Genomic DNA, 12,275 nt, shown 5'->3' with positions numbered 1-12,275 from the left:
AAATTAAGTAAACCAAAGATTAGCAACTTCAGTAAGCATCTGTTAGTTTCAGGGTAAGGACCATAAGGAGAGAATTGGGTTCATTAGAGCTAAGGCTGTGATGCTGGGGACATCACCAGAGAAAGACCATCTGAGTTCGTGCTGTAACCGTGAGAGGGATGGGCACTGTTGCTGAAACTATGGTCCTTGAAGAAATGCATCTGCTTCCAGAAGTACTGTCATAAAGAAAGAGAAAGAGAGATGTAGCAATAGTGTTTTCTCTTTTTCTGCCTGCTAATCTTTTCCCAGTGTGCCCTATGGGCATAATTTAAGAAACTAGCTAGAAATGGAGCCAAGAAAATTTAATATACAGTCTCCCCAACCACAGATTATAGAGAAAAGTAAAGAATAGTATGTCATAAGATGAGAAAAAGTAAGCAAATAATCAAGACATTCAACCCTTTGGCTACCCTGCATCTGTATACATCCTTCATACCTACCTTAAGTTTTAATACAACAAAAATTTTAAAAATGACAATAATGTGCTGCTTCTCCTTATCAAGAAGTACTCTTTGCAGAATGAGAGATAGTCTTACCTTTTCTCCAAAAATGAAAAACACAAAATCTGAGTTTTCATTTAAAGTCACAAATTCACTTGGCTATTTAGTTTTCTAAAGATTAAATTATAAATTTAGCCACTATCATTAGTCCTTATATTAAAAAAGAAAATATGAAATTAATTAACATTTAAATGTATATACATATATATGTTCTGTAACTCATATCAATACCTTGCATTATCTACTACTCATTCCATGTTTGCTATGTCTCCAGCCAGGATCTCAGATAATATGGTCCTTTAACTGGGGAAGATGAACCAAATCTTTCTTCTTGAAGATCTCAGTACATGAGGAAGCTGTCTCTTACAGTTATCTAGACTTCATTAATGTTTCCTATTAAACCTTGAGGTACTAAAAGGTACTCCTGGAAACCTCCCGTGTTCCAGACGGAAATCTGTCTGTCTCCTCTATGGAGCAGCAACCCAGCTTCTCTTTGGTAATCAGGATCGATCCCTCCAGAAATCACGACCCCTATTTGTTGTTTCAGTGGAATGAGGATCCCACAATGACCAGGTGGCAGACTTAATCTTGCATTTCAACAAAAGAATTATGTTTCCTGGTTAAAACACTATTCGTTATTAAAATAAGACCTCTCAACCAGCAGAGCCTAAAATTGTATGCACAGCAAAAACTTAGTGAGTGTTCATTTCTCTTCTTAATGAATGGATTATTAGTAAAACAATATGATACATAGTGTCTAGTAGAAGCTGATACTACATGGTATAGGAAGACACTCCAAATTTTAAAATAATTGTCTCTCAGCTGGTACTGTATCTAATACTTCAGGAAGACATTCTATGTTTCTATCAAGCCAGCTGCTTTTGAGCCAAAAAGTATATAGTAAGATCAGTGAATTTTATGACCCCATCACTGCACTTCTTTTACTTTGTAATAAGTCCTCTGGTCAGAAGAAATACTGTGTGGAATATCTTAATGGCAAATAAGGTACTCCAAAAGTCTCCTGACGTTGGTCCTGGAAGGGGCATTCGAAACAGGAAAAGCAGAGCCAATATCCAGAAAAGTTTCACTTCCAGTAAGGACAAACTCATTTACTGTTTAAAGCTGGAAGAAGTCCAAAGCAATCAATCTGATAGCAGGTGGTTGGCTGGTTGGTTTCCCCAAGGAATGGTGCCATTTCAGGGTTTATGTCTGACTTCTGCTGTTGACTCCTGTGCCCTCAGCAAGAATGGTAGTCATATAGTTTTGGTAAAAGAATGTCCATATTGTTAAGGTTCTTGTAGAACTTCTGTGCTATTTTGCTCATGAGCTCATTGGTCAAGCAATGAAAAGGCTAGAAAATTAATGTCTGGATGACATCCACAGACCAGGCCACTGTCTGAACATTTCTCTAGGAGTTAAGCACTGACACTTGACTTCTGCCATTTATAAATCCCATCATCTCACTGAAATTAGGGAACCTATTTTAAAGTCGACCTCCAGCCAACAAAAGACTGGTACCACAAAAAGGATGTTCTTTAATTTTAATGTGGATAATTCAAAAATATATAAAAGAAGAGGAAAGAAAGGTAGAATTAATCCACTATTATCAATCACTCAGCTTCAAAAGTATGTTTATAATAAATTTTTTCCACCTATACACATGTCCACCTTCTGAATCACAGAGTTTTTTTGAGCATTCTTGTACTTCCCTGGCTAATGTTTTCTCAACATTTAAATAAAGGGAGTATTCTCTGGACTCATCTGGAGAACATATTGAGGAACGACCAAGTTACAGGTAATAAATATACTCAGTTATTTCTACCTCCCTAAGCTCTGGAATATTTCTTCATTATGCCAGGAAAATTGTATTCTCAATATCGTCGAATAAAGGCCACATCAGAGCCACTTCCACTCACTTAAGAAAGCACATTGAATACAAAATCTCCATAAATCACATTTTGTTCTAAATCCTTAGAATCCATTCCTATACATATTCCCCAAGTTTAAGATTATATGAGTGAAAAAATAATAATCTTAACATAATAGTAGATAAAATTTTGCATTTGTCCTGTGATTTTTGCCAAAATCTGACTCAAGCTGTAGGTCTGAAAGCAATATGGCATGATAGAGATCGGTCTTAGGAGTAGACATCCACCTGCAAAGTAACTTCTTTATGGGAGGTTACTACAGGATTTCCAAACAGAAGAAAACCAATAACCTTTGATATGGGAGCTTATTTCTGCTAGTAATAGAGTTCAAGTAGATTTGTGGTCATCAGATTCATGTCTACCTGAATATCTCTATATCAAGCCACAGAATTCCATTTTTTTCTCAAGAAATGCTTTAAATTTTACACAAGATAACATACGCTAAATGTCACACAAGATATTTAATGAGGCAAAGAATTCAACTTACATTGTAATTCTATAATTTTCACTTTTAGATTTAAGATGGGAGTTGGGATCTTCCCTACAGCTACAGTAAATGAGAGATTATTTTAGGAGAACACAAACCTTGTGAGTTTCTGACCTGCTTTGAACTAAAAGATTAAAGCTCTAGGTTCATCAGTTTCAATCTATAAGTAAATCAGTACAGTCTCAAAAAAAAAAAAAAAATCTTTCCCAACAGTTTTTGTACTCATGATTACTACTATAGCAGTTGAATGCATTTAACCACTTGGTTTCCCATAGCTTTGCCTTCAGTAGGCCTTTCATCTAAAGCAACAACGTATAACAGTTTGGTAAATCTGATGTCACTGCAAGTCATGGATTAATGGTAACCCATTTTTCACTGGTAGTAAGGTCATCATTGTATTCAAGTTCTATAAGGTACTTAACCCCCCAAAAAATCCCATCTTCCAAGTTTTTTTTTTTTTTTTGGATTCTTCCCCTGCCCCCCCCCCCAAACAAAAAGCACTTTAATGATTTCAAACAGTGGACTTTAATTTGGGGACCTAATTCAGAAATATTATTACATATTTATTAGAAAGTCTGAAAGAAATAAAAAATGGAATGAAAAGGAGGTACACCAGAGATTAGTAATCAGTAAATGGCTACTTCATCTAGTCCATGGAGAACAAAAGGAATAAGATGATGTCATCAGAGCTCAGAAAACCAATCAGTGCTTCCCTGCTAGGATGATGTGTAGATAGCACTGAAACCTTGGAAAAGGGCCTGCGGTTTGTGCTGGAACCGTGGAAGGGAGGCCATTTAAGCCTATCATCTATCTATCTATCTATCTATCTATCTATCTATCTATCTATCATCTATCTACCTACCTACCTATCTCTCATTAGTTCTACTTATCTGAAGGACCTTCACTAATAAAGTGGATGATGCTTACAGCGCTTTATGTAGGAGTGTTCTAGGCATAAGAAGTAGCAAATGTCAAGATCCTGATGTAGAAGCAAGCTTGTCACACTGAATGAACATAAAAATGGAATAATATGGCAGGAGTGGAGTGAATTAGAGAAAAGCAGCAGGAGATAAAGCTAGAAAGATCTGGGGAGGGCATATTACATAGAGATGCCAAGGCTATAGGAAGAATTAAGGATTCTTATTTTGATGAGAAGCCATTGAAGTATTTTGGTCAGGGGAGTGACATAATCTGATTTAAATTTTCAACAGTTCGATATAACTACTATATAGAAAATTGATTTAGAAGACCCACTCAGACGCATAGACACAAAGAGAAGGATATTGTATCAGTCTAGGCAAAATATGATGGCTTTGTGAAGCCCATACTAATTCTGGACTTATTTATGTGATCTAATTTTTTTCTTGTCTTTTAAAATAGCTTGACCAGAGCTTTCTGTTACTTGCAGCTATAGTAATCCTAGCTGAAGCAAAATTTGGTTCCAAGTGTGTGGTGCTGAATCGAAATAGGAAGTTAGTGAAAAGAATACCACTTTCCTGAACCAGGAAGTTGGCGATCTTTGTTATGTAGTTATAGAAGACTTGGCTAAAATGACACCTCTCCCACTATAGGAAAAGACAAGGTATTTGAAGAGGGTGAAATTTAGAGTGATTAAGAAGAAAAGATCAGGAATTCAGACTGTTGGATTGAATTTCTAGCCATTAGTGAGGTCTACAAGAAAGATAATGGCTTACTTTAAATTGAACTTTGTGAAAATAAGGAAGAAAAAGAATGGAAGAAAATAACATTCTTTTCTTTCAATAGACTGAAATTCAGACTATTTCAAATCTACCAATATAGGGTTTGATAGGGTTGAGAATACCAAGGCTCTACTCCAAAGTAAAGGTTTTTGCTAACAGAGCAGGATGGTGGCAGACCAAGAAGGTAACAAGATTGGGACAAGATGAACCTAACTCTTCAAGATGAGTCCCCTCTCAAGCAAATTCTGCTAAGCATTTTAAACCAATAAAGTGGTTAATCGTGTCGTTGAGAAGGAGAAGATAGGATTTAATCTGGGGTAATTATGAAAGTTTTGGTGCCCTTTCACCTAAGGTTAATTGTTTTTAAATTGCTCTGAGATGAAGGTCAAGATAAAGTCCATTCAGTTTGTAACAGAATGGGCCATGCATAGAAGCTTGTTGCTAAGAGAATTAAGTGATCGGACTCAGACTTTGATCAGATAAACTAGTGTATGTGGTCACCATGCTTGCAAATTTTGGAAAGCAAAAGATCAAGAGCTACCAACTTTTTAAGGAAGCTATACTGTAAAAAAATTAAAAAATTAAAAAATATAAAAATATATTTTTAAAAAGGAAAGAAAAGGCAAAAAGAAAAACACCCAAGCCTGGCCCTAAACAACCTTTGATTGCTCAAACCAATCTATCCCCTCAAAGTTATAACAGCTGAGACTGGTCTGCAAATGCCACATCATCTCCAATATCTATTTTAAATACTGCTATGAAAAAAATTGACAGAGGAAACCCATCTTAGAAGTAGAAATGAATATTGTCAGTTTGGCTGACCAAGTATCTCACTTTTCTTGTAGTATATAAGATACTTGATATTTCTATTCAAGAGCACATGATATCTCTACTATCACCCTGTGACACCTATATCTCTTATCCTCCTCATCCCCCTTCTCAATAGAGGTTTATTTTATTTTATTTGCTGTTGTCGTTTGTTTGTTTGTATTACTAATAGTGTCCAATTCCCTTGCCAGCACAATATGCTGAGGTAGATACTGTCAGCAGACCAGGAAGGACTACATCTGGACCTAAAGGAAGAGACTAGATGAATCATAACTTGTGTCTTTTGAGTATGTCACTATATATACATACAGATATATATATATATAGGCATTTATGAACATTCGGTGGCTAAAATATTTGATTGTGGTTAGTATTGCCGAGTGCTTACTATTTATCAGTCTCCCCTTCTCTCTTCCTAACAGCATGAAGATTTTCATTCAAGTTTCCATCCTATCAATATAATCCATGTGATCAGGGGATATTCTCAATCCCAACTCCAGGTAGTTATCACTAAAAGAAGAATATTTTCTATTTTCTTCCCACAGTCATTGATTCAAGTATGTAGACATAATTACAAAGATGTGGCATTCCCCCAGCTTCAATCTTTTTTTTTAAAGAAATGGTTATGTGACTCAGTTTAGGTTATGAGAATAAATGAAGGTTTATTGGGTATTTGAGGAAAAATATTTTCTAACTTTTAAATGCTGATTTTCTTTTAATGAAGATCATGATAGATAAAGGTGAAACTAAGAATTTCCACAGCTATTTTGCCACTATGGAGAGTACATCCATAGGGCAAAGTAAAAGTAATGAGGGAGACTTAATTTAACAAACAACAAAAACAAAACTGAGGCCACTGAATGAATCCACCCCAACCTGCAGCTTTATAAAAGCCAATACAATTCTTTATTTTTAAAGCAAGTTTAGAGTGGATTTTCTGTTAGTTTTATCCAATTTACCCTGACAGTGATATACAAGGTTAAAAACTGGATGTCATACAAATGCAGATTATGAATGAAATTCTTGGAAGAGATGCTGCCTGATATACAATCAAAATGAAAGGAAGTACTTTGCCAAAGACCATTGAGAGGAACGGAACGGTAGACAGACTAAATGGCATTTGTAATACCTTAGTACTGTTATTTAGTGTGGATTCTCCCAGAGGGACACAGCCTAACTCCACTGCAGTAAGAGAAGAAATCAGTGTTCATGAGAGTGAAGGGAATGAGTTTAGAAGATACTGAGAAATACAAAATCATACAAAGTTTGGTTGGCATCATCTAATATAACACCGTTCTGTATAGAGCAAAGAACTAGAGGGACAAAGATCTAATTACCAACCATTTAGTGACTCTTGGTGACAAGTAATGCAGAAGAAAACAACAGCAAGAATAAATGCTAAGATCAATTAGGTCAATATCAACATGGAGACTAAAAAAGCGATATGGTAAAACCCAGTGCTGAGGACACAGGGGTACTGAATCGATAAAACCAGAAAAGTATAAGGTGATAAGTGACAACTAGCAACTGACACTGAGCTACAGTGTTGGGTAAACAAAGAGACGCTGGGGGCTGTGCTGAAAGGGAGAACACAGGTCCCATTTAAAGAAGCTGCTGCTCCTCAGCTCCTGTAAGCTTCTTCCATGCAGGTCTGCGGGCTGAAATTTCCAGAGCTTCTGATTTATGATACACTCTGGAACTGCATATTTTTATGGGAATTCTTCTTATTTTAAATTTGACAACTAATTCAAATTTAAAACCCTACATAAGCCTATCCTAGGCAGGTTTAAAAAAAAAAGAAAAGAAAAGAAAAGAAAAAAAGAAAACTATAACCCAACATATCTGAGGGCTGGATTGGGTCCTAAGGCCAGTAGTTTTCTGCATATGCCTTAGGAGAATGTTTTAAGAACTAATATTTCTCATAATAAATAGTTCATTTTCTGAAGTTCAGAAATTCCTAGGGTTTCACTCATTTCTTCTTTTGTTGCTGTTAAACTCCAGACATTTAAATTTAATAATTTTCCTTAAAAATGTCATATAAAATTTGAAACATTACTATAACATTATATCTCCTTCCATATATATGTTGATGGAAAAGTAGAGAAAGATAAATGATTGATAAGAATATATATACATATGTATAATATCAATAAGGATTCAGCCAAAATCTGGAGAAAATAGTAATATGCCAATGAATGAAAAGTTCATCAAAGACTACACCTTTAATAATAGCTTTCCTGTAATAGGTTTTATACTTTCCGATTTTTATCTTTTCAACTTAAAAAGAAAAGTCATACTTCAAAGTATCCATTCTCTGAAGATCTATTATTTAATATATAGGCTACATTTTAAAAAGCATATAAAACATTTTAAGACTTGTTTATATTGCTATTTAATAAGGAAAAATAGAAACTTTCCATATTTATATAGATAAATAAGAATTCTAAAGCTTATAAATGTGGAGAAGTTTTAAAATTGGTTATTTTTTGGTATCCTTTGCCCATGGTTAACAGAAAACATATACTTTTCATATTATGTATTTGGATTGCTTTTTCCTGTTTAAAGTATATAATTGAATAGTTTTCAGTATTTTCATGAAGTTGTATAACTATTATCACTATCTGATTTTAGCACATTTTTATCACCCCCCAAAAACATCCTGTACCTATTAACAGTCATTCTCATTCTACCCTCCCCATCTTCCACCCCTAGGAAACCACCAGTCTAGTTTCTATCTCTGTAGATTTGCCTATTCTGGATATTCCTTATAAATGCAGGCATAAAATTTCATCTTTGTAATTGCCTTCTTTCATTAAGAATGATCTCAGATTCTATCCGTGTTGTAGCAAGTATCAGTACTTTCTTCTTTTTCATTACTAAATATGTTTCTTTTTAGGGATATACTATATTTTGTTTATTCATCGATTTATAGACATTTGAATTATTTCACCTTTGGCAATTATGAATAATGTTGCTATGAATAATTTTGTGCAGGTTTTTATGTGGATGTGTTTAAATACATTTTTGAGTATACATCTGGATTAGAATTCTGGGGTCACATGGTAATAATATTTAACTGTCAAATTGTTTTCCAAAATGACTGCATCATTTCACATTCCTTTGGCAATGCCTGAGGGTTCCAATTTCTCACTTTTGTTAACATATGTAATTATTTTTATTTTGATTATAGTCATCATAGTGGGGGTCAATTAGTATCTCATTGTGATTTTGATTTGCATTAACCTAATAGGTGATGATGTTAAGCATCTTTTCACATGTCGATTGGCAATTTGTATATCTTCTTTGGAGAAATATCTATTCAGATCCTTTGTCTACGTAAAAATTCCATTATGTATCTCTTTATTATTGAGTTGTAAATGTTCTTTACATATTCTGGCTAAAAGTTAGTTACTTATCAGATATAAAATTTGTAAACATATTCTTCTATTCTGTTGGTTGTTTTTTCATTCTCTTGCTGATATCATTTGTAACATAATGATTTAATTTTTATAAAATCAAATTTATGGAGTTTTTTGTCACTTATGTTTTTGGTGTCATGTATAAGAAAGCACTATGTAATTCGAGGTTACAAAGATTTCCTCTAAGAATTTCATAGCTTTAGCTATTATATGTGTATATCTATGATCCATTGTAACTTAATTTTTATAAAGTGTAAACAAGGGGTCCAAATTCTTTTTTTACATATAGATATGAGGTAGTCCCAGCACCATTTAAAAGACTATTTTTTCCTCATTAAATTGTCTTGGCATTTTGTATAATATCAATGGGCCATTAAATTAAGCTTTTAATTCTGGAGTCTCAATTCTAATTCAGTGATTTACATGTTTATCCTTATATGCATACCACACTGTCTTGATTACTCTGTAGCTCTGGAGTAAGTTTTGAAATTGGGAAGTCTGAGTCCTACACTTTCGTTCTTTTTAAAGATTATTTTGGTTTTTCTGGATTCCTTGCAATTTCATAGGAACTTTAGGATCAGATTGCCAGATTCTGAAAGAAAAACTTCATCTGGGTTTTTGAAAAGAATTGTCTTGCATTTGCAGATTAATTTAGGAAGTCTTACCATTTTATTATTAAGCCCTCTGATGCATAAATATGGGATACGTTTACATTTCTTTAAGTTTTCTTTTATTTCAACAATGTTTTGTAGTTTTTAGAATGCAAATATTACATTTATTTGTTAATTCCTGTTTTCTTTCCTTTTGATTATTTTATTTTCAGATTTTTATTGTCAATATATAAAAACACAATTGCTTTTTTAATATTGATCTTAATTCTGTGACAATATTAAACTCATTTGGCGGTGTGAATTTCTTAGAATTTTCTATATGCCAGTTAATGTCACTGGCATATTAAGATCAATTTACTGTTTCCTTTTTAATCTAGATGCATTTATTAATTTTTTTTTTTTTTTTTTTTTTTTTTTTTTTTTTTTTTGCCAAACCGTCTTGGTTAGAATAACCAGTACAGTCACACTAATTCCCCTTTATCATCATTTTATCATGGTTTTCAAAAGAATATGTAAATTGAATGACAAATAAAATGCATTCTAATTAGAATAATAAAATAATGGACTTGTAAGAAATAAAGTTTAGACCTTCACACAGAGTAGGCAAGTAACAATTGTCATTAAAAAATGAGCTAGTGAACTCCAAATTAATCTCATATCTCTTCTACTTCCTCTATCACTGAGAATTTCTTCACCCATTTCTGTGCTTGGGTGAGAAGCTTTCGCTGATAAAATAATTTCATACAGTTTTACAGAAGTTGTATGTGCATAACAATTCATACAACCTTTTCTACTACTACGATCCTCATGTCGCACTGGGGTATCAGGGAACACAGATGTCATGTTCTGCACTCTGCTGGGAAGTGCACCCCAAAGTCCTGCTCTTATAAGATTCCCTATGAGAGGAATACTCACCTGGTTCTCCTATCATCATTTTCTCCTCTAAGGGATTTTAAAATTTCTTAAGACCAACAGGAAATTAAAAGACTTTGAATAAATACGTCTTCTTCAAAGTGTATTATTTCTGACATGAACTTTAAAGCCTAAGTGTAAACAACTCCATGAGTTCAAGCCTTTGCATCTCAAAAACATCAATAACCAATGAGCATACTCTTTTTCTCTTCCTATATTCATTCTGTTGTAATAGTTCTTCCAAGTGACAGTAAATCCTTCATTGCTTAACTGTCTGAATGATGGTTGGTTATGTTATTAAAATAAATTACTGGGAGTGGGAGGGAAACACCAACTAAAATCTCAAAATATTAAATATGTAACATATTGATGCAGTTTAAAGTGGAAGCTCTTTTCTGGAGGTCCTTCCTCTCAGCCTTCTTGGCTCACACTGACTTTATAAACAAAGTCTCAGGATCAGTCATGAGGCATCCACTGACAGTAGAAGAGCTCTACTCCCCAGAGGAAATTGAAAACCCAGCCTGGACACAGAATTCTCCACAGTAAGGACAAACAGGTGTTTCAAGGCAGAATCAACAAATATGCTAAACTTTGGCATCCTCACGCAAACCTGAATTATGGTTCTATAGGAGGGTTAAAAAAGTAAGAAATTATTGGAAGTACATATATTATGTATAGTCAGAGCAGTATTGAGATCTAGGAATATTAAACCATGTCTCCTCGGTGAGGTTGGAAATACTGGAGACAAGACCAAGCAATTTTATTGATTAAATTGGCAAGAACTAGGCCACCAGATGAGGGATTTGGGCTTTAGTCCTAGACGATTAAGCAAGCAAACAGCAGAGTACAGAGTGGTGATCAAGGCATAAACTGAAACTTATGATGAGAAGGGCAAGCCTCAGCATTTTCAGCACAGAGGACCAGAACCACAAGGCAGAACAAGATCTTGCTTTCTTGCACATGCCCATTCCCTACATATTTTTATTTCTGGGCAAAGATAAATACTGATACAATTGGGTCATATTGTAGAATAATAATTTAGCCGCAGTTATTTCTACATTGGGTCGCAATGCATCACAAGTTCATAAACAAAGACATGCCTCACTCTATTTTTCTTTCTTTCTCTAATTATCTGGTATTTCTTTTCATTCAAGCAATTGAAGAAACAAGCTGAGTTAAGATTTGCCTTCTTGGATATGTAGTTGTCTTAATTTTTTCTTTTCTGTAATGTAAAGATCACATCCTTTAAGGGTGGTACTGATTGATGTTAAGATTTAGTGTTTTGTTAGACTTGTTTATCAGAAAGCTTACATCATTTATCAGAAAGCCCTGTTTATCAGAAAGCTTATATTGACTATGGGTACAAGCCTAGATCATAATTAACTTACGCCTTATTTCTCATTTACCATTATTCTTGTTTAAATGCATCTTTCCCCTGGGAAACCATGGAAAGGAAGGACTGTTGAATTTTAAAAAGTGATTCATGGAACTCTGGGTCTTCTGACCATAATACCATATTAATATCATTTAAGGGCTCCGATATTTTGTGATTAAAATATAATTTCAAGACATATTTTGTACCTAAAGATCATGAAAGAAGACAGGAGTTGATATCTCTTAGCATATCATTCTTATAAAGGAAATCATGAAAATGACTAGCAGGATGGAGATAATATTGAGAATAAAAGAATAAATGAGACCATGGACATATGTTTACATTTAATAAAGCAATAGGAGACAGAGTAGATAATAGAATAGAAGCAGTCAGAGCAATACAGAGATACCAAAATTGTCATGAAAGTCAGTAAAGGAGAGAATGAAGAACAAAGGGGCTGTCAACCTAGTCACATG

This window comes from Rousettus aegyptiacus, unplaced genomic scaffold (genome assembly GCF_014176215.1).
Source record: "Rousettus aegyptiacus isolate mRouAeg1 unplaced genomic scaffold, mRouAeg1.p scaffold_m13_p_7, whole genome shotgun sequence".
NCBI lineage: Eukaryota > Metazoa > Chordata > Mammalia > Chiroptera > Pteropodidae > Rousettus > Rousettus aegyptiacus.
The sequence above is the reverse complement of the archived record's forward strand: the minus strand, read 5'-3'. Positions refer to the sequence as shown.